This window comes from Dicentrarchus labrax, unplaced genomic scaffold (assembly GCF_905237075.1).
Source record: "Dicentrarchus labrax unplaced genomic scaffold, dlabrax2021, whole genome shotgun sequence".
In the NCBI taxonomy this organism is placed as follows: Eukaryota; Metazoa; Chordata; class Actinopteri; family Moronidae; genus Dicentrarchus; species Dicentrarchus labrax.
The window spans coordinates 20,805,321-20,826,994 of NW_026136710.1; the positions used below are offsets into that span (position 1 = coordinate 20,805,321).

The 21,674-nt window shown below is 39.9% G+C and overlaps 1 protein-coding gene across 2 annotated transcripts in view; it reads left to right on the forward strand.

Annotated features, from left to right (window-relative positions):
- The window catches only part of rab27b (RAB27B, member RAS oncogene family), a 57,166-nt gene that overhangs the window by 17,869 nt on the left and 17,623 nt on the right, over positions 1-21,674 (forward strand). The window contains exon 1 of one of the 2 annotated variants that reach the window (XM_051411997.1): positions 6,526-7,011. The exons of the other annotated variant lie outside the window; for it this stretch is intronic. The gene's annotated coding sequence lies outside the window, so the exon portion shown is untranslated. Of the gene's footprint in view, positions 1-6,525; positions 7,012-21,674 lie in introns of those variants that run through there. 2 annotated transcript variants of the gene reach the window in all.

The window sequence follows — 21,674 nt, forward strand, 5'->3', positions numbered from 1 at the left end:
GGCAGCAAAACTTGATTGGGACATTTTTACCATGGTACCGAATTGGGTATCAAAAATCATGGAATTTCACTGGTATTGGTGTGACCCTGGAAAACTAACCGACTGCCTGATGAACCAGGCTCTATCACCACAAATATTAAGGATAACAGTACACAGAAGGATATTTGTCTTTCCTTTGTTTAAGGGGTTCTTATTGTTTTCAGCCTTTATAGCCTTTCTCCTTTAGAATGAAACTCTTTGGACACAAATGTGAAGAATTCAAGTTTTATAAAAGTACTATAAATGCTTTGCTGACATTATCCTCACAGACTGCGTAAACCAGTAAATTTAAATTCTTTTGTTTGTCTGCATTAATCGATTAGCTGTGGACTGGAGCCACTGTGTTAATCTAACACAGGATGTGGTCGTTACATCAGCGATGGCCATTTCTGCTGACTTGTGGACATCACCGCGGCCTGTAAAGAGCATGACATTATGACATGGTGATCAGCAGTCGAGCTATAATGGCCTCCATTGTGCTGGCAGGAAACAACAATGTTAGCTCTCGCTGGTCACATTTTCTACGGTGTGTCTGAACAATTAATACCTGTTCCCAGTGTGTGAGGGGCTGTTGTCTTCAGACTCAGCCTGTTGGTCTCATGCAAGATGTCTCATTTCAGATGTGACGTAAAATAAACGTCTTTATTTTTAATACATTACATGTCAAAAACTCACAAATTTCCCATCTTGTCCAAATCCAAATTGTTAATGTCTTGTGACAGCTGTGGTATGTTTTTCTTTCTGACCTCATGAGATACTGCTCGACTCTGACATCAGTTTCCAGATGTCACAAAACTTCCTGCAAATAAAAAAACTTTAGGATCCCAGTTTTGGGTCCAGGTTTAGAAGCAACAGGTCTGTACATACAGTACAGTATTTGGAGTCCCAATATGCTATACGTAATAGGATTTGGGACCTAGGCCTACTTCCAATTCGTGGCGCTAAATGAAAAGTCAGTGATTTCAGTTCGTACTGATGGGACCATGAATGTTTGTACAAAATGTCATATGTTGAGATATTTCAGTTTGGACCACATTGGTCAATCTATTGATCAACCAACCAACCTACATTATCATTCATAGAGCCATGGGGCTAGCTGACTGATCTGTCAGTGGTAGAATTGCATTGTGGGTAATGTGACCGCCAGTTTTGACAAGAGATAAGAATGTGTGGAATACACAATGCAAAATTTTCAACTTGTGCAAAATTGTGTGAATTTTTATCTACACATTATCAGCATCACCAAGCCATCACCAGTCTCCTATGATCTCAAGAATAGCTCAGTGCTTACTTATCCCACTGTTGAACTGTCACGTGGTGTCATGCATTTTTATAAAAAGATTAATTTCTGTAATGTTGGTGGGTTTGTGGATTTTTAACGTTAACGTCTACGTTTTCTGAATACAATTCATGACAAATCCTGTTGGTCAGGAGCAGCTTTCGTGCTGGGATTTGAACTGGTGACCTTTCACTTAACAGTTGCTAACTTCTCTCCTTTCAGGAGAAAGACTTGATCGTTGTGTTCTGCTGAGTGTCTGTCCCTGGGTAAACAGTTTTAAATAGGAGAGGACATTCCTTCAGTGTTTTTAACTGCTGTAATAGAAACTGCATGACTGACCGGTTGTTTTCCACCTTCAGCTGCGCTTAGACCTTCCTGGTGGTACTGCAGATAACTTTAGTTGAATCATCCTTAAATTTTGGCAGTTGTGTTAGATCTTGAAAAGCAGTCCTTTTTGCTTTTCCACATCCAAGTACAAAATCTTTTATACGTAACAGCATTTCCCAAATCCAGTACCATTAATTTATCAATTACCTTCTTGGTGAAGTATTAAGACATTGAATTGAAATTTGGCTCCTCGAAAAAATAAGGGTGACATCCATTTTTAATAATACACTCTGTGAGTGAGTCACTCCAAATGACAAGTGTTAATGGGGCCTGTCTGTCAACCAGTGTAACAGGAAACACTCCCCCAGAGCCTTGAATCTTAGACACTTTTCCGTCAAGTAATTTTCAAAATCGCTTTTATCAGTTTTTGTAAAATGGAAAAATATGCACAATAGCTGCAGTATCTTTACACTTTATATTTCCTTGTGCAAAGAAATAGGAGAAATCAAATTTCAGTGTTTCTGGAAGAGAACCCTTCCGTTCCGGTTTCACCCAGGCTCTCTATAAATGTGAGAAATATTTTTTGCTACACGTCCGACATTAGATTGTGAGGTAAATTCTAACAGGCAGATAAGGACCAGAGGAAATGTCTGTACTACAGTATTTTTTGTTGGACCCCAGTGATTTGTGTCAGGCTGTTGGGATTTTGCTATTGGCAATTATGTGGTTATATTACATACACACACACACACGCACAAAAACACGCAGCATTCCCACCGTTCACTTTCTGTTGTCAAAATTGATGGCAGCAATTACTGTTTTATGACCAGTGGACCCTGTTCAACTGATGCTAGCTGTATGTGTGCCTTTGTTGTGAGCATTGGTGCTCACTGTGAACATCTTTGTTCTGTACCAGTGAGACCCATCCAGCATATTAACAAAATTAATATGTGCTTCTCTCTGGTTCACTGGGAATTGTGGGAATTGCTGTCCCCGACTCGGAGGACCATGTCCAAAGTCTTAGCAGATTGGTTTGCACCCTGTTGCCCTTTTCACATTTAACCAATGGGGTTTGAGGGATTGTTAATGTTTCCCAGCATCCCTGCTGCTGTCGGGGGCAGAGTTTGGTGCTGCTGTTGACGCTGGAAAAAAACCCCACACTGACACATGCATGTTTAATGTCTGTATAAGGACTTTAGCATAGAAGAAAGACAGCAGCGGGAAATCTTCAACCTCAGTGATGTGGGGGGTTGTGTTGTCTCAGTGAATCCATTGTTTGGTCCGGTGGCCTTTCATGGCTCTGCCTGTCCTTGGTGCATTTTCCTATTAAACAAATAATGTGGAACAGCATGAAAGAATGAGCTATCCATGACAGGGAGGAGTGATGTCACTGTCCCGCTGACGCCGCCATATTGGCCCCAATGATACTCATTCACTAAACTGCAGACTGCTGCTGTTTGACTGAATGATGCATTCTACTTAGCATAGCTTCTGCTTTCAGTCACAACAGTTGTGCCAGGATGAAATTAGAAGAATGTAATGACATTAACAGTTAATAGTGGTAATGTAATAATACCTGCCTGCTAGGCAAAAGCATCATTTAGCTTGGGTCCATTTACTTCTTTTTGTCTCGTGGACTTCCTCTTTGGATGGAGGCTGCTTAGTTGTCATGGAGATGATTTAGTTTGTTATCATGTGATCTAAGTATGGACTTTCATGATAATAGGTGATCTTACAGACATCGAAGCCCTCCTTCTGCTCTTCTCCACACAAGTCCCACACTCATATGTTTCAGTATGTTCAGTGAAATGTCAAGGTGTGGAGAAGAGTGAAAACATCTTTTCCATAGAGAAAAGCCTTCAATGCCATTCTTTGCTCTTCTTTCATTGAAGAAATACTCGTCCAGTTTGGCTCTAAAATTTCACAGCTTTCCAGGGGTAGAGGTGGCATCGTCAGATTTCTTGTTTTTGACCAGGAGTCCACTACAGCCTGTCTGTAGAGTGTTGAAAGAGGTGAAAGATTTAGGCTTCCTTAGTGAAAGCTAAATCACTGTAAACATTCATTTATTTCCATTGCAGTTAAGCCACCTAACATCAAAATGTAATGTGTTTTTGGCCGCAGGTGTTGTGCAGTATGTCTTCAGTGGGCTGATCTCCAATGGGATGAATACTAGTTACCCTGTGGGGACTATAAAGTAAACCAGCAGCAGCCGGTCAATAGAGGCTGCCTGTGCAGAGCACCCCACCAGCCACAAAGCTCAGTCAGAGTCTGCAATCTTAATACATTATTAAGTTATTTCCTCAGAAATGTGTTAATTTTGTATTCTCTTTCCTAATGGGGGCCATCCTAGCCATGTTACACACACTAATTAAATAATAAAAGTAAATGGATATAAAATCCATCAAGAGCTAACACAAGAAAGGTCGTCCATGTATGTATTTATTGCACTACCAATAAGAGTAGCTTTTCATTAAAGACTGGAAGTCTCTCCATTCTATGAAAAATTAAGTATTAAATTAGCTAAATTTGTGTTATCAATACAAGGGGGCCATATTGAGAGTTGAAGTCAAAGCTTAGTACACCAAGCTAGACAACAACATAGTGTGAAGGCTCAGATAATAAATATATATAAATATATATAACCGGTGCAGAATGGATGGAAGATTGAGGATAATGGGATAAATTCTCTGTTCCTTACACCCAGATCAAGCGTGGTATCATTTTCAAGAAAATAAAAGAACAGAGATGAATACATTATTCTGATGTAACAGGGTAATGTCTCCAGCTCTCAGTGTTTCCTTGCAGAGCCAGTGATAGATCTTGTTTTGTCATGGTAACTGTCGGTGTTGTGGGTAGGTGGCCTTTAACGTCGCCTAAAGGTCACCAACATGAGCTGCGTGATGCTTCACCGCCTGGACACATGTAGACTCCAGACCAGCTGAGAGCGGGCAGGAGCTATCTTCTCATTTTTTATTGAAGCGTTTGCAACCGTATCTCTCCTGTCGCACACAAATTTCTCTTACACTAGTCAAAAAGTGCACGCTAGTCAGCAAGTGTCTGAAAAGGTACAAATTTATTCTAGTGTATGTGTGGGAGGCAACTTGTACAGTTTGTTTAAAAAAAAAGATATTGTTATGATAACTAATAATCTTTACACATGACACTGAAGAAATAATAAAATAGACACAAAATAAATCCGAGGCTGCTGTTTTTTGTCAGTAGTTATCTGACTTATAATATAGATATTAAAGGCTGCACTACTGAAATGTTCACAGCCCGTCTGCTGATCGTGGAACTGTCAAGGAAGCAGCAAGTCCAAAATGGAGGAAGCTATCGTAGCTCAGCTGTGTTGTGCCATCCACTTTTATTGAACCCACTAACCGAACCGACTCTGTCTGTACTGCTCCACAACTACAGACAGTTATGTGATGGTGCAAATACGTATTCTGAATAAACTGTGTGGAATTAACTATTGTACTGTTAGTGACACAGCTAGCCAACTGACAGTGAGCAAGCTAGCTAGAAGAGCCCCCCCCCTTCAACAACTCTTTATGTTGAATGATTTAATGATATACAATACTGAGAACCAGAATGCCATTGAGGAAGAAATGCCCCACTACAGGGAGACTAGGAAGAAGCTTGGCAACCAAAAACAGGCCAGAACTAACAATGTGTGATTTTATTCCCTTGTTCCAGTCTAAATGAACCAAACTAAAGGTGTGAAAGTGTTCCATTTTTAAAGTGTCAATTTGAAGCTATTAAAGGAAGGAGGAATGAGTGAGAAGCAGTATGTATCCCTTTATCCTCCCTCCCTGTGCGCATCAGGTTATCATCACATTGATGATGATCGACGTTTCTAATGAAGCTGTGATGGCTGCCGGCCAGCCGAAGACACACAGCTGCCACGATGTCGCTCCGAGCAGACTGACAAGAAGCACTGAAATGTTTGTATCTGTTTGAAAGAAATGAAACAGATTGTCGCTGGGCAGACCTGCTGTGCGAGCAGAACTATTCTCATTGGCTGTGGTAAATATTAGTGGGTGGAGCCTAAGAACTATGATTTTCTTTAGCTTCTGTTGCAGATTTTAGATGAAGAGATCCTCTCTTCTCTTCTCAAATGTTAAATGTCGTCTAAATGCATGCAGCCATTCAAAAACATTACCTAACTACACTCATGATTTCAATCAGGAGCTTTCTGATACAAGAATACATACAAAATGAGCACTGCATCCTTCAGGAGACACTTTAACTGATATCTAATGAATATATATTTTAATATTCTAGTTATTTACAGAAACTGGGACGTGAAATCATCCAGGAGACTTCTCATGAGTCTCTGGTGAGACGTTAACTTTATCTGCAATAGAATACTACAGTGGGAAGACCAGCAGCTCCGTCCACTGCTCCACTGAGTAAACAATCAATAACTAATATTTGTTTTAGTTTTTTCACCATCCATTTTGAGGTTGGCTGTCAGTTTTGCAGACTTGTTGGCTTTGGATGACCGATAAAATACAGAATGCATTTCCTCCATTCAAGAATTTACCTGGGATGGTCCGTCCTGTATTACTTCCAATATTTCCTGTTATACTACCACACACACGCAGTTCCCTCCACCAGTGTGACCTGAGGCTGCCCTGCTCTGCTCTTACTAACTGATAAGGCTGTGTGTGTGTGTGTGTGTGTGTGTGTGTGTGTGTGTGTGTGTGTGTGTGTGTGTGTGTGTGTGTGTGTGTGTGTGTGTGTGTCCAGAGCCAGCTTACTGTAGCTCGGCCCCACCCTCTCATTACACAGAGAGAGAGAGAGAGAGAGAGAGAGAGAGAGAGAGAGAGAGAGAGAGAGAGAATTAAAGAGAAGGAAGAGGGAAGAGCAGAAAGGGAGAAACTTCAGAACTGCAACTGGACTTCAGTCGGTAACCAACCAGCCAGTCAGCTAACTGTTCAGGTAGTAAGGTAGCCAGTGGGTTACTGTTTGTAATCAATCCTTTAGTCAGTCAGTCAGTTATTAGTTTGGATGGTCAGTTGGTTGGTTGGTTAGTCTTTCAGGCAGTCAGTAAGTTTAGCACCGAGGCAGTCAGCAAGGCAGATCCATTAAAACCAGTCATCCATCCATCCCTCCAGCCAGTCAGCGAGTCAGCTGGTCGGTGAGTGGGTGTGGCTTTCGCTTCTGCTGCTTCTAGCTGAATAGTAGTCAGTCATCCAGTCGTCCTGCCTCCCACTCAGTCACTCCGTCAGTCAGTCAGTCAGTCAGTCAGTCAGTCCGTCAGTCGGTGGGTGTAGATGCAGGGCTGCTGGTCAGCTGCTCTGGACGGCTCGTATCTCCCTCAGGATCTCACACTGTTGAATCAGCTGAGGAGCCACTGAGAGGTAAGGAGATCAGACGCCCAGCAGGACGTTTGTTTGGCTACTTTGTCAAGAATGTTTCAGAGCTGTTTGCTGACTTCTGTGGGCATGTGACAGGCTGCAGGCTGAACCGGGAGAGACGGAGAGGTCTGACGGATATAGAGGCAGAAAAACAAGTTTTTAACAGGGAAATAAGATTGTTGCATCTGTGGCTGTGGAATGTGATCACACCCTTTTCTACAAGTTGATAACTGTTGGCGTGCTGTTGCGCTCAGCTGCATCATCCTCATGTTATCTGGGCTCTGAGTGGCAGAGCAGCAGCGACGTAAGCTGGTCATGAATTTTCTCTCATGCTCAGTCTCATGATAGTGGTGATGTTCTGAAGGAAAGCAGGAGGCTCACGGCTGTGGTCTCCTACTAAAACCTGTTTTATTAAGGGGCTGAATTTGATCCACTCAGTGTGGCATCGGTTTGACTTCTGGTTGCCTGTTAACACCTGAAACGAGGAGTGCAGAAGAAAATCTAAAGATATATTGTCAGGCTTTCAACAAAAGAAGAAAATAAAAAAAGTAAAGATAAAAACTAGCTTTTGCCTGTTGACTAATGAAATGATGACACCAGACTGGGTCCTCTTGTTTCAAAGCCCATTTATAATATTGCAGGAAATAAGCTTATTTCACTATTTACTGTTTTATTATAAAATTCGTTCATCTCTTTGGTCCAACCCTTTTTTTTTAAAACAGTGGCTCTACAGTGAAAGAGACACGGGCAAAAGAAAAAGAAGACAAAGTCAGACAAGATGATGAGGTGAAAACATCAAAAGACACAATATGAACACGTAGATTTAAAATTTCAGGAAAGACTAATTACTTAAACGTATTTGCCTTTATTGGGACTTGAAGGGAGTTTTTGAAAGCAAATGTTTGATGAGCATGAACTTGTGTGTTCTTTAAAGAGACGTATAGATGGTACAGCAGCTGAAAACGGGTTTAAATTCCTGCTGTGGTAAAAAACCATATTATGTCTGGCTAGCTTGGACGGCTACTGTGACTGACTAGCACTAGATCGTTCTGGCTGGCTAGCGTGTTAGTCAGCTACACTAGTTCACTAAGTAGCCCTGTACTCACAGTCCCTACGTACAAACGTCTAGAACCAAATATCTTGTGAGGACACATAGATTAACTTTGCTGTACCGCTTTCTGATCCGACCACGAGATCGCAGAGGAATTAGCTTCCAGTTTCACCAAAAAAACGCAATGATTTTGAATGGACGCCAGCCTCAGTGGGGAGGCCTGGCAGTGGACGCTTTTCTTACTGTCAACCAATGAAGCAAAAAGACCAAAAGCAGCCACGGATTTATTCTGCTAACAAGTATTGTTGTATAGCCGAAAGCTTGCTAGCTTATTTGTCTGTGCCAGTGGACCTCCACTGTTGATTGTGCATTAATCCGCCATTGAAAATAGTCCCCATCAAATGGTCTATTTTCTCCTGTTTGAGTAATGTTTGATACAAAGTACAATGTAAAGCGGTTTCAGGAAATACTGCATACTGAGTCTTCTTTTATGGGCTTGGGAGCAACAAGCTAGATTGTCAGAGAGTATGAAAAGATTTAGCACATGGTTAGTTTTTTTTTTGTTAGAATTGTTGACAATAAGAAAAATATAGAATCAATAGATCAGTCATATCCTCTGGTAAACTAATGTAAGACATTCAGTCCCTTCAGTCCCTTCCTTTACTTTACTAAAGGCTGATTTTATCAGGCATATATAACACACAGATTTGACTACCAGCTCAAGCTGTGGTTGATATGGTATAAATCCAATAAACTGAACAACAACTAGAGCTGAATTTGTATTCCAGTCAGGTTAGGTTTCTTTGATGTTTGGAGTATTTCATTATCATCCAGGGCACACTCTTTCATTTCACCAAACTCTTTTTGAATGTGACATTAGAACTGGAGTGGAAGTCTAACACTGTGATAGGAGCTTCTTGTGCTCTGTAGAAGAAAAACAAAATCCACTTGCTTTGTGTAAACAGTATTATCCTGAAACTGGTTTGACTGCAGAGGGGAAATATTGTCATTTAAAGCACAGATGTTAGAAAACTGTAATTAGCTTCAGGATTCAGTGGATGAGACTCAGAGTGTTGGAGGGAAACTTCTGCGTGCTGATAAAGGTCTCTTCCTACTGCTTACTTATCACAAGCATTTCCTCTTTCAGGATTTATAACGGAGGAGATTCAGAGGTAAATATTTGACTCTAGCATGCATGATGTGTGATGGTGAAAACAGAAGCCATTTTGGAAAGTAAAAGTGACATGAGTGTGTTTGTTTCAAGTAGGAGAAACCAGCCGTGTTATCTTGCTCCAAACTTTGAGGCACTTAAATAAAACAATTTTCTTAATTTTAAGGCTACTATTTAGTTATTTATGCTCTCAGTACTTAGGCTGTGAAATGAATTACGTACTTGCCTAAAACACCAACCTCACTCATTTTCTTAAAAATGACCACTTAGAAAAGACCACTTTTTTGGTTTATTTTGTTTAAAATTGTTAAATAAACTTACTTTTTTTTAATAATTAAAGGCCTACTTTCTCAATAATAGGGGTATATAAAGGCACATTTTAGCCGACTTTCCAGTACTAATTGTTTTAAAGACCCAACATTTTTTAGACTTGGCTAAAAAACCATCAGTGAAAGATACGATTGATAGAACACATTAGTGAGCAAAGTTTCAGCTTTAGTTTCTGTGTCAAACAATGTGATTTACAGCAGAAATAATTCCTCTGATTCAGGAGAATTCATTTATTGCACTCCCCAGCCCCCTCCTCTTTGTGTCTATGTTTAACGGGTGAGGCATGTGACATATTAGAAGTGTAAGTGCCTTCTGTCTATTCATAGTGGAGGACAGAGATGTGTGTGTGTTTGTGCGTGATAAGGGCATTGTCTAATGGAGTACTTCCATTTATTTAATTTTATCTTTTCAAAATCTTAACCCAGCACTGATAGGACAATATCACCATGAACATTATGGTGTACAGTGTAAACAAACGTGCAACAGGTGACAAAAACAGGAAGCATTATTTAATCAGTAAAGTCATAAGACCCACAAAATGTAGCCGGCAGCTGGACCAGGCTGAGACTAAATGGAGGAAAAACTGTGAACAGTCTTTAGTCTGCAATGAAATCTAATATGTTTAACACGTTTAATCTGCAGTGTTCTCTTCTTTTTTTTACGTCTGTTTATTGGTACTTTAGGCAACAAACAGTGGGCCCTGTATATAAATTATATAAAATATGTAATAAAAAAGTACAGAATTTAGAAAACACATTAAAAAAAACCTATAAAATCCGTACAGTACATATACAGTATACACATTAAAGTGTAACTACACCCCTCAGTTGTGCTAACTCCCTTGCTCTCAGCAAATTAAAAAAAAATGCTTTTAAAAGCTGCAGAGGACAGTGACTTTAGGGGGCGTGGCCTCGATACCGACCGCAGTGATTGACAGAATTGACCACAGCAGCGTAGCAGAAACAGCGGCTGGTACTCAGAGCTAATGAGCAGCTGCTGTTGGACTCGCCGTGTCTCCATGATTTCAAACAGTAAAGGGCATGTTGAGCCATTTTAAACCCACAAAGTGCAGATTTTCATGTCAATTTTAACACCAGCATTGATGCTCAAACAACATGGGTGGAGTACCTCTTTAACCAAGGTATAAAGCTGCTTCCCATGGTGAGTGACATCACACAAATATTCTCTACATTGTCAGTATTCACCATGCTTGTTTCCTGTGGGTAGTAAGATGAGGCCACAGAGGAAGACATCAGCATCACCAGCTTCATGTGTGCAGCAGAACTGTGACTGATTATATTTCATGGCTGCAAATAATAGCTGTAATAATTTGAATCTTACAGTAGCAACTGAATACCTTTTTTTTTATTGTGAAACACAATCACCAATGAATACTTAAAGAACCCCTCCAGGCATATATTAGAATGTATATACAAGTACTCTGTTTGGAACAATAATGTGTGTCTGATATGTTTTTTATCCACATTAAAATAATTTTAAAAAGTAATCTACTCCTTCTACCTCATTTCATATCCACATTTAGTTTATTTCAGGGTTTCCTTCTGAACACAAGATGCCTCCTACTTCACTGTAAAGTCCATTCTCAGTGTTTGTGCGTCATCATTGACTTCTAAACTATTTGCGATGTCACAAATCATGCTCGTAGGCCCCGCCCCTTAAAATCCGATATCCAATTAACACAGAGAAACTTTCCTCTTTCAGCAGATGAATGTAAAAACATCCTTCTAGTGTCAAACTGCACATACAGCATTCACACAGCACACTGTAGGAACAAGAACAAACACTGGTTTCTGACTGGAGGGGAGCTTTAATTTTCAGATTGTTCTCCCAATGGTAACTTTAACATTAAGATTTAGTTGTTAGATGTTATTTTTTAAAACCTGTCATTTGAGGTTTAGGGATTTACTTGACATTTGCTTTGTTATTATAATGATGGTAGACAAGGTGTTTTTATACAGACTGTAAAAAATAATCATCTACCTATTCTTTCTCACTCACTTGTGCACTTCTGAAACCACCAGGGCTGTAAGACTTGTCTTGTATGGGCCAAATGAATGATTGGATAAACCAGTTACTGTGACAGGGGTCAAAGGTTAAAAGATTTCCAATTTCCCCTCAGACACCAGGCAGTGATTGGGAGTAATGAGATGAACTCCAAAGTGAAATGTTGACCGTTTAAAAAAAGAAGCGCTGACGTGAAAGTAAAACAGTTTAATGCTCGTAAACACTGCCAGATGTCATGCCGTGGGTTCAAGTGTTCCACTCAACATTAATATATCGCTTCAAGATGTTGCACAATGTATTAGTTTCATGCCTTGTCAACTTCAAGGCTTGTGAAGAGGATATTTAAGTTCAAGAGTTTCTGATGGAAAGAACCTTAATTTTTTTTTTTGGGAGGCTGAAGAGATTTTAAATTGAAACTGTTGATGGAATTAAGCAATATTGCTCCTGTGGAGAAATTAGATCAATTTAGATCAGTCCACGTGGGACTGTGATAGAATAAAGAGTTTAGAATTATATCATACATTTATATGTAACAACCCACCATGGAGCTACACAAGCTCTTGGAGATAATAAGACATAACTCAAAGATGAGATGAAGAGTCTTACAGCAGGGAGCGTGAGAACTTTGGAACCGAAAAGGGATTTATAATAGTTCACACAAGGTATTGAGCAATTAGATTAGATTAGATTGAGCAGCAGCAAACCAGAATTGTAGTGATTATCATTATTTTGCACGCAACTCTGCTTCCACTTGGTATACAGACTTCAGTTGTTGTCTACTGTAAAAACAACAGGCTGTTGCTAGTCCTAAATTTAATGTCAGAAAATGTAAAAAGGGAAAATGACAAACCAAACTAAGCCTAAAAATAGAACACAAGATGAGCATACTTATCCCCTTTCAATGATAAAAACATTTTAAGTGGATATACTGTAGCAGTGAGGACAAATCATTTAGCTGTAAGAGGCAAGGGGCTCTGGAGCGCAGGGCGGGGCTCCAGCTGACCATGATGCTGTGTGTTTTACTGTCCTGGGGCAACCACAAATTCAGTCAGCTGACTGATCACATGTCCTCCAACTCAATAAGCAATGAAAGAGAGTAGAAACAGGTTTCAAGGAAAGAGGGAGAAGAGCTGAGTAGAAAGTCAAATAAGAGTCAAATACTGGAGAAATGTGCTGTGTACAACAAACCTGAAAAGAGCGGAGATTGGTAGATGAGAAAGGAGCTGAGTAAGGTAGAAACATCGAACACAGTAGATGATAAACGTTTCTCACAGAAGATATTTTGATATTTATGGTGTAATATTGTTAATAACGACTATCATAGATGTTATTAGTTATCACCCATTGACTATGTAAAGATGGACGACATGATAGCTCTCCAAAAGTGATTTGACTTTTGTACATTGGGAGGAAGTCTGCTATATGTCGATGTTTACTCCTGTACTAGTATTAAAGTTAGGAGTAGCACCTTTTGGCACAACTGCTATTGTTAATGTGAGTATGTGCTATCATTAAAGAGGTACTGCACACTTAAAGGACCAGTGTGCAGATTGCAACTGCCTCGCTTCACCCTCCCCTTCCACGCGCAAAGGAGAACTATCTAGAGCCAGTGCTTGGTTTGTCTCTCATGGGCTACTGTAGGAACATGGCAGTGCAACATGGCACACTCCATGAAAGGTGGCCCGCAGCATCTGTAGCTCATTGTTAGATAACACACAACGATTCCTATTTTCAGGTGATTATACACTAATTTAAACATTGTTATTCATAGTGTATTCCATTTCTGCCAATAGATCCTCCTATATTTTAGACACTGGGCCTTTAAACATGTCTTTTGAGCTGTAAAATAAAACAATAGCTGTTTGTGGCACATCAATTTCAGTAGTCAGAATTTAAACAGCCTCTCTTGCTTGCTCTCTTTTTGTGCTCATGGTACAATAGCCACAATGCAGTCTGAGGCGTGCTAAAGACTTATAGAATTAGCTGAGGAAAAAGTTGTTGAGTGTCCATCACTTGGTTGTTTTTCAGGTTTGTTGTGTACAGATCCACAGCTTTAAAATGTAAGTGGGTTAAAGTAAAAAATCTAGACTATTGGAGTCATGAGACCTGCAGGTTGCAGGACAATGCTCACTGGTGTCTCCACGTGGCTTTGAATTTAACAGTGTTCTGTTCTGATTGCACTTGATCAGCTTTCATGTGGCTGGATTTAGTGGAATTTAGGTCCGTAAATTGAGAGGGTTTGTTTATTTCTGTCGGGACAGGGAGAGCTTTGCATTTGGAATTTGAAGATCTCTGATGGCTTGGAAGACGTGCGACTTGATAAGTGCCTCCTTTGTATTTTCACTTCCACTTTTCATGATTTTTCTGTTGAGTTCCTGTAGGCAGCACTATCACTGTGCATGAGAAGTAGAGAATTATTCTTCTGTATTGCAAAGAAACCATTAAAAGCTAAAAACCCTCCACTTCCTGTGCGGCGGCAGAGAAGTACCAGACTGTGAACAAATGGAAAAAGCTTTCATGGTGGATATGTTGTGAGCTGGGTCACTGCTGTGTTAAAGCAACCACAGACAGAGAACAGCAGAACATATTGGCTTCGATGGAAATGTCACAGGTTTTTTACTGCAGAACTGTAAACACAATCTGTTCAGTCACTGGTCCTTATGTGTAGCTGTTCAGAGTGGAGATAAAGAAATAGACATTTTATTATTAGGCATTTAGCTCAAAGCACTGCTGTGCCTAAGTAGAGCCTCACAGAGCCGCTGGCATAGCTGTAGAATGTTTGGCCTTAAGATGGTGCTCAAGGGAAAAGTCAGGGGGTCATCAAAATCATTAAGATTCATTCTCTGGAGATCCAGAATATTCCCCAGAAATCCTGTCAATCTGGACGTTTTTTGATGTTTGCTTTGGACCCAAGTGTCGGTTGTGTTGGCTGATTGCCTTTCATCCATCCATCCTCTCAGTTGACAGCTGATGTGTTGTGGACATTATTAAATGATAATCCCTTTCTGAAAAACAACTAAAATAACCACTATTTCAAAGGATACAAGGTAATTGGTCTTTCTGAAACACAGACTTGTATAATGAAATTCCGGTTCCCTTTATGCTACTGCTTAAAACACAAAAAATATATATATATAAAATGACATACATTACATCAAGTCATAAGTCAAACAACTATTTTACACGATGGATCACTGAGGATGAGGTCTCACAGCATGAGGGAAGAAGCTGTCTTTTAGTCTGATGTTACAGCAGCTGATAGTTCTGTATCTCACAACGGAGTGAACAGGCTGTGGCTGAGGCGGGAACTGTCTGGGACTATTCCTGACTAAAGATGACTGCGTAGGTAGTGGCAGCAGCTAGTATAGTTAGCATATGCAGCAGTGCACGTTGTTTGACAGTGTTTTTGTTTTTCTGCGACAACCTGACTAATGAAAAGTACATCAAGACTCGGTCAAGTCAACTATTAGGGGGCAACACAAGTATTGTCTTTTAGTATCCTTTTTTAATCTCCACCTCATTAAATATGACACCACATCAAAATGTTTATATCCAACGGATCGGTCATTTTATTCCATCCGTATAGGCAACATGCATAATAAAAACATTTCCTTCCGTAATCACGACATTGCAGTCAATGAGGTGCTTTAATAAGACAGGAAGTGCAGCCACCAGTGGCTGCAAAAGAAGTAATTTTGCATGTGGATGAGAGGGAAACATTTCCAAAAACCTCTTTTAGCACAATTATTTGATTGGTTAAGCTACCACGTGCCTAAGATTGCTGACCCCTGCTCTAGCCCTGCAGTATAGGCCCGACCCTTGCTCCTTGACCTCCTCATCCCCTCCATCTGCCTCCCAGTATTCCTACATCTATGCTGACCTTTCAGATCCAACTGCGTGTGCTGTCTGTACAGATGTTAGGCCGTGTCGTGCTGCGAGATTAGGGAGGGATAGAGGGAACCCCGGTGGGACTCGCAGATGGATAAATAAATAGATATAGCACACCTGAGCCGAGTGTGTCTCATTCTGTCTGATCTGGTTCTGTACCAGACCACTGGACTCATGAATGTAGTCAGACTCCCAGTAAAAATCAGTTTAACGTACTGGAAAGAAGGCAGAGCCACCAGATGAGCAAGTACTTCAGTAATTGATCACACACTATACACTATATGTGGATAAAACTAAGAATAGCCATAAGTAATAGTAGTAATTTAGTTTTTTGTGGAGAGGAGTGGTACACACCGGGCAACCCAGCTGCTGTTTAGATTCACTTCATTGATCTTTCTGCTATGTTGTCTCAAATGTGCCTCACTGTTTTGCTAAGAGGGTCTTGAATGTTAAAAGGTTTCAGACGATCTGAGGGGTTGACCTGGAGGACGTCGGGACAAATTGGATGATCAAGGGTCAATCTTCATCCATGTTAGCGGATATTGATCGTTGACTGGGGAGAATAGATTAAAAGATAGAGAAGGCCCTCGGCACAGAACCGATGGAAAACAAATCAGTTGTCTGATCTGTTTAAGATGATTCAGAGGCCACAACAGTCAAACGTAAAGGTCTCTGACAAATGTCCGCAGACATTTTATATATATTAGATTATTGGGAAACAGAAGTGGTTAAATAACAGTTTGAGAGAATATATATGAAAATAGAACCCGGTTATGGGATATTTGAGACAGATATGCTTTTTAGAGGGGAAAATTCAACAATTACCGATTTATTATTATTATTACTATTTATCATTAATTTTGAGTTGGAAGGAAAAATACCTTTTCTATGGGGTTCGTGCATTGATATGAATATGGAAAGGCTGCTTTGTTGAACAAATAACATAACAGTTTTTATATCGGATACATACATATGCTGTTACCAATATGATACGGATTTGTCTGCGATATCTGAAACGCATACAGTATGACTTGTGGTGGTCTAACGTTTTTAATGAAAGAAATCTGTCCTTATCATTGTGTATAGATTAAGCACTGACAGCTGGCATCAAACGTCTGGTCAGATTAGTAATCTTTACTCATTCTTTGCTTACTTTTTTAAATGAGAACCTGTAAAAAAAAAAGTGTTGTCATGAGAACTGAGGTTCTCAGAGGCACATTTAAATGTCTCCAACCACCATCTAATGGGGTTTCCATGAGCGTCTATAACGCTAGATGCCATAAAAATCCTACAAGGTGGAACTTTAAAGACATAATGTGTAGCCCTCACAAGTGTTGAGTGACTATTTTACTTCTCTTTTGGGGATTACTTAAAACCACAGAGAGCATTTTCAGTGAGATTAATCCTGGAGCTGTTGATCAATAATTAAGACAGCAAAGGCCAAGCTGTCATCACCTCCCTGCTGCTTTCAGTAGTCGAACGTGGCTCTCCCTGAGATGTTTCTCTGTACAAACTAATGTTGTTAGACTTAAAACTCACCAAGACTTTACTGATTATGTTATGCTGATGTCTCGTATATGTACTCAGCACAAAATCTTCCAGAATCCATTTGCCTCCTTTTTATTTAAGCTGTTAAAACCTACACGTTGTTGTGCAGCTATACCCTCTACAAGAAATTGTTTTTTTGTTGTTGTTGTTGTTGCTCAGAGCCATCTGGTCTTATGAGAATAAATTAAATTTGAAAATCTAACTTGGATTGGGATGAAAACGTATTCAACTAATATGAATTATTTATTGATTTAATTAAAGGATCAAGGTTGCATTATGTATAAAGATCTAATGAACCCCAAAGATACAACACCCTCTTTTTCCATCAGCGGACATTTTTAGATAATGAGGAATAGCTAAACTAAGTAGAGGGTAATGGGGTAAGTGCAGACTGTTGTTACTGTCTTTCTCTCCTTACTATAGAATATCCAATATTGGATTAAAAAACTATTTCATGAAAAAGCAAAGAATAAACATCTTTCTTCCTCTGCTCCTGAATTATTATAACTATAATTATTCCAAGTTGAGACACTGCTCTTTAAACCAGATTACTATTAATTTATAATATTGAAGTATTGTCCTGTCAGAAGTCTGACAGGACATAAAAGGTAGAAAAGTGGTAAACAGTTTCACAACACTGTAAAAAAAAGTTATGAAAAGAACTCCCAATAAAAGAAATTAAAGCTTTTTATTTAGTTTATCGTGAGAAATTAGCATTGTAAAAAATATTCTCATAATAAAGGAAAGAAAATGCTTTGTAAATTTAGTTCCAGAGCCGAGGAGCCAGTACATGAACAGCTTGATCACTGTTAGGCTGGCTCTAGGGATGCAGTGTTGGTCGCCACTTTGGTCCTGAAATATCTATAGCATGGACTGACATGACATTCGTTGCAGGTATTAATGTTCCCAGATGGACTTAATGACCTCTGACATTTCCTCTAGCACCAGCAGCATGTCAAAAGTTACATTTTGGCCAATGCTTTGGTTTATGACCAGATACCTGCGAAACTAATGACATTCCCATCAGCCTCAGCTGCAGTGCAAATGTTGCCACGCTAGCGGGCTAAACTAAATTGATCAACATGGTGAACACTATACCTGGTTAACATCAGATGTTAGCATTGTCATTGTTATTATGTTTATGTTAACATTTAGCCCAAAGCAGTGCTCTGCCTAAGTACAGCCTCAAAGAGCTGCTAGTATGGCTGTAGACTTTTAACAGTGTAGTTACCAGATTATAGCCCTCCCATTCCAAGCGAATATGAGATGCTACAAAAGCCACGAAAATTCACGAAAAACGCGAACTGCCCTATCCAGAGTCAGTGTTTGGTTTGTGCATTCTGGGCTACTGTAGAAACATGGTGGACTTTGTAGAAGAGCACCAACTCGCTCTGTAGATTAAAAGGACTCATTATAAGGTAACAAAAACACGATTCTTATTTTCATGCGATTATACACTGAGGAGATGCCTATAAAATTTGTATTACATTTTTCTGCCAATAGATCGTCCTAAATGTTACACACTGGACCTTTAATGGACCCAAATTGGTGACCTAACAAAGGCTTAGAAAGTTGGTTGTATACTCCACTGCTGGATACAAGGCCTTGCTTGTGATTAATAATAGAATTAGTTTTTGTACTACAATGAATTATAAAAGTCATTGACAGCCATTGCAATGAAGCCAATATTTGACCTTCATTTGTAAAATCCTGAAACTGCCAGACAAGTAAACAAGGCACGAGGCAAGGCACAATAGTTCAGGTTGCAACGATATGAAAGCATGCATAGCTGTCTCTGTTTAACTAAATGATAGATTGATTTTTTTGTGCACTTTATTTTAAGAGTGAGGTGGCCAAGGGGTGGCTTTACTTCTTCAGAAAGGTGTTCAGGACGAATTATCAGGACCTCTGCATTGTCAAAAGTAAATTACAGTTAAGTCTTTTAATTATGTAAGCAGCTATACAGTGAAGCTAGCTTGCTGAGGCTGTCCGACACAATCTTCACTCCTTCTTGCTCTGTTCAGACTGAATGCACAGTGTGTAATAAATCTGTGTGTGTTTAGAGCAGCACAGCACTGAATGGTGGAAATTACACTCAGGGTCTGTCAGGTGGATTTATGCTCCTCTATGGGGGTGTAGATTCCTCTGGTGTTGGAAGTGATTTATACAGTAGTTTGGTGTTGGATTGGACCTGTTGATTGTAAAAGCACAAAGCACACAATATAAATGTGCTCTACTTCATCAGGCCATGTTGTGGATCCATTATGTTCCTGAAGTACTGTGATTGAGAGCGCCAAAATGGTTTTACAAGATCGGAAAGGATACACTTGTACGTATTTCTACTATCTGAGTGAAGATTACTGAACCTTTCTTAAACAGTTCTACGAAGTCCTCCAAAATACTGTACATTGTTTATTACTGCCTTTCAAAGTAACCCATTACCATTACAAATGACTGAGGGGATCTGCTCTTTTAGGTTTGGTTCAGAAACAAAAAACTACTTGGTTAGGGTTTGGAGAGATGGCTGTTATGGTTCAAAGAAAGTAACATTGGGTGTTGCTAGATGTGAACAGCAGCCTTTGGCGTCAAAGTCAGTCAGACAGACAGTTTTTCTGGTCTCAAGCTGACCCATCACACTTCCTGCAGTGTCCATGTTTCATCACTGTTACTTTTTTTTGTCAGCTCCAGTAGTTCTTCTGGCAGAGAACACCCTGATGCAGAAGTATAAGTCTAGTTTAACTGTCCTAATGGTCTCTGTCTGCCTTCCTCCACCTTGTTTTGTTGATACATCTGTTCTCTTTTCACAGTAGTTTTTGTCAGTTTTTTCCCATTTCTTTTTGGTTTACTTTCTTTCCTAGTTTTCAGTTCAGTTCAGTTCACATCTTTATTGTACCTCGAGGGGAAATATAATTTGCAGTAGAGGGCAAAACACAACATACGAGGGGACATTAATCACGACAGTTACAGCAAACAACCAAATAAATAAGATGCATCCGTTCGTTGAAAATATCAAACCATTGGAATGGTAGCCACGATAAAGTGCTGCTGAGCAGTGCAGTCAAGGCTCAATGCAAATTAAATGCATTTATTGCACTTGGAACAAAGGAAAATTGAAACCTTTAACCCTGTGGGATCTGTATCTCCGCCCAGAGTGGGTGGTCAGAGTTGGCTACGATCAACTGTGCATTTCGATTTTTTGTTCTTTTTTTTCTTGCTTTTATAGGTGTGCTAGTGACATTCCCCTAGGGGTGGCAGTGTCGGTCAGTCGGTCTGTCTGTCTGTTGTTCCGTCAGTCGGTGTACTACTTTGGTTCAGACGGAAATATCTCAACAACCTCGACCTAGTCCAGCAATATATGTATTTTTTTTTCGAAAGCAAGTTCCTCCTTCAAAACAAAATCATGGTTGAAGCGTGCTTGTTCAATGTTAAGGAAACATTTAACGGGCCTTAACCATGGGTACCCGTGTCGCTTTCAGGTATATGCCTTGCTGCCAAACTCACCTCATTGGCAATGGCAAAAGCATTTTTTTCTGTCTTAACTCTGTCTCTCTCACTTGGACTCAGTCTTGACATGGACTCAAACCTCTTTGGACTTGGTCTTGGTTGGGTCTCGACTAGTCCTGGTCTTTGATACAACAAAAGTGGTCTTGACTACAACACTGGGGTAAGCCAATCAGAGTAGGGTGGGTCATGACTCAGAAAAAGATACCTCAGCTAACATCAGCATGGCTATAAGCATTTAGTCTGGTTTTTGTTGCTTGTACTTTCTTTAGAAAACCAGTGTGTCTTTCGGCTTTTCTTTTTTTGTATTTATCAGACCACTATGAGATAAACATGTGAGAGCAGAGAACAGGAAGTCCGCATTTTGACGTGTTCTCAGTCAGCGTTCTTTGCGTCATTGACATCATGAAGATGCAGATATGGAGAAACATGCTGTTTCTTATCTGATGCTTTAGGTGTCGAAGAAGAGTCTTATTTGTGATCAAAGAGATGTGCTACAGTAGTAATGTGTAATACAAAATAAACTCTCCAATATTAAATAACAAAGAGCAGTGAACTAAAAAGGTCTGCTTTGCATAGTCAAAGTACGGGGACAACAATGTGTCAGTGTGGCTAAAAGCAGTGACATCGGTTTTTTATCTCTGAGATGTGAAGGATAACAGAGGAGGAAGAACAAAACACAACTTCCTGATACGCGTTCTGATAGTTGACACTCACACTGATGTGTCCTCATACAAACTCTCAAGTCATCTCTTCTCTGTGCAGCATGACCGGACTGTTATAGACTGTCATTTCCTTTCTCCTCTCTTTCTATTTGTTTCTCCTCTCTCCCATTGTGGGTGATGGCTCATACATTTTTAATGTCCCTGTATGTTTTATTGTTTTGTTCTTGCTTGTTATTGAGATGGGAGGTTTAGCAGACACCAGGGAGAACAAACTAGTGTGGCAAAGCTGTGAACCAATTTTTATATTAGTTGGTATATATTTCTCCTATTAGGTAGGCTATGCACTCAGTTGCCCCATTGTTAGGTACACCTACATCCGCAACTTTAAAAGCATAACAAAAACTGAACATTATAATCGCCACAAAAGTAGGATTCATTGCTGGGCTAATTTTACCTAGCAGCCCACCCTGAGGGGTTCTCAGCCCCA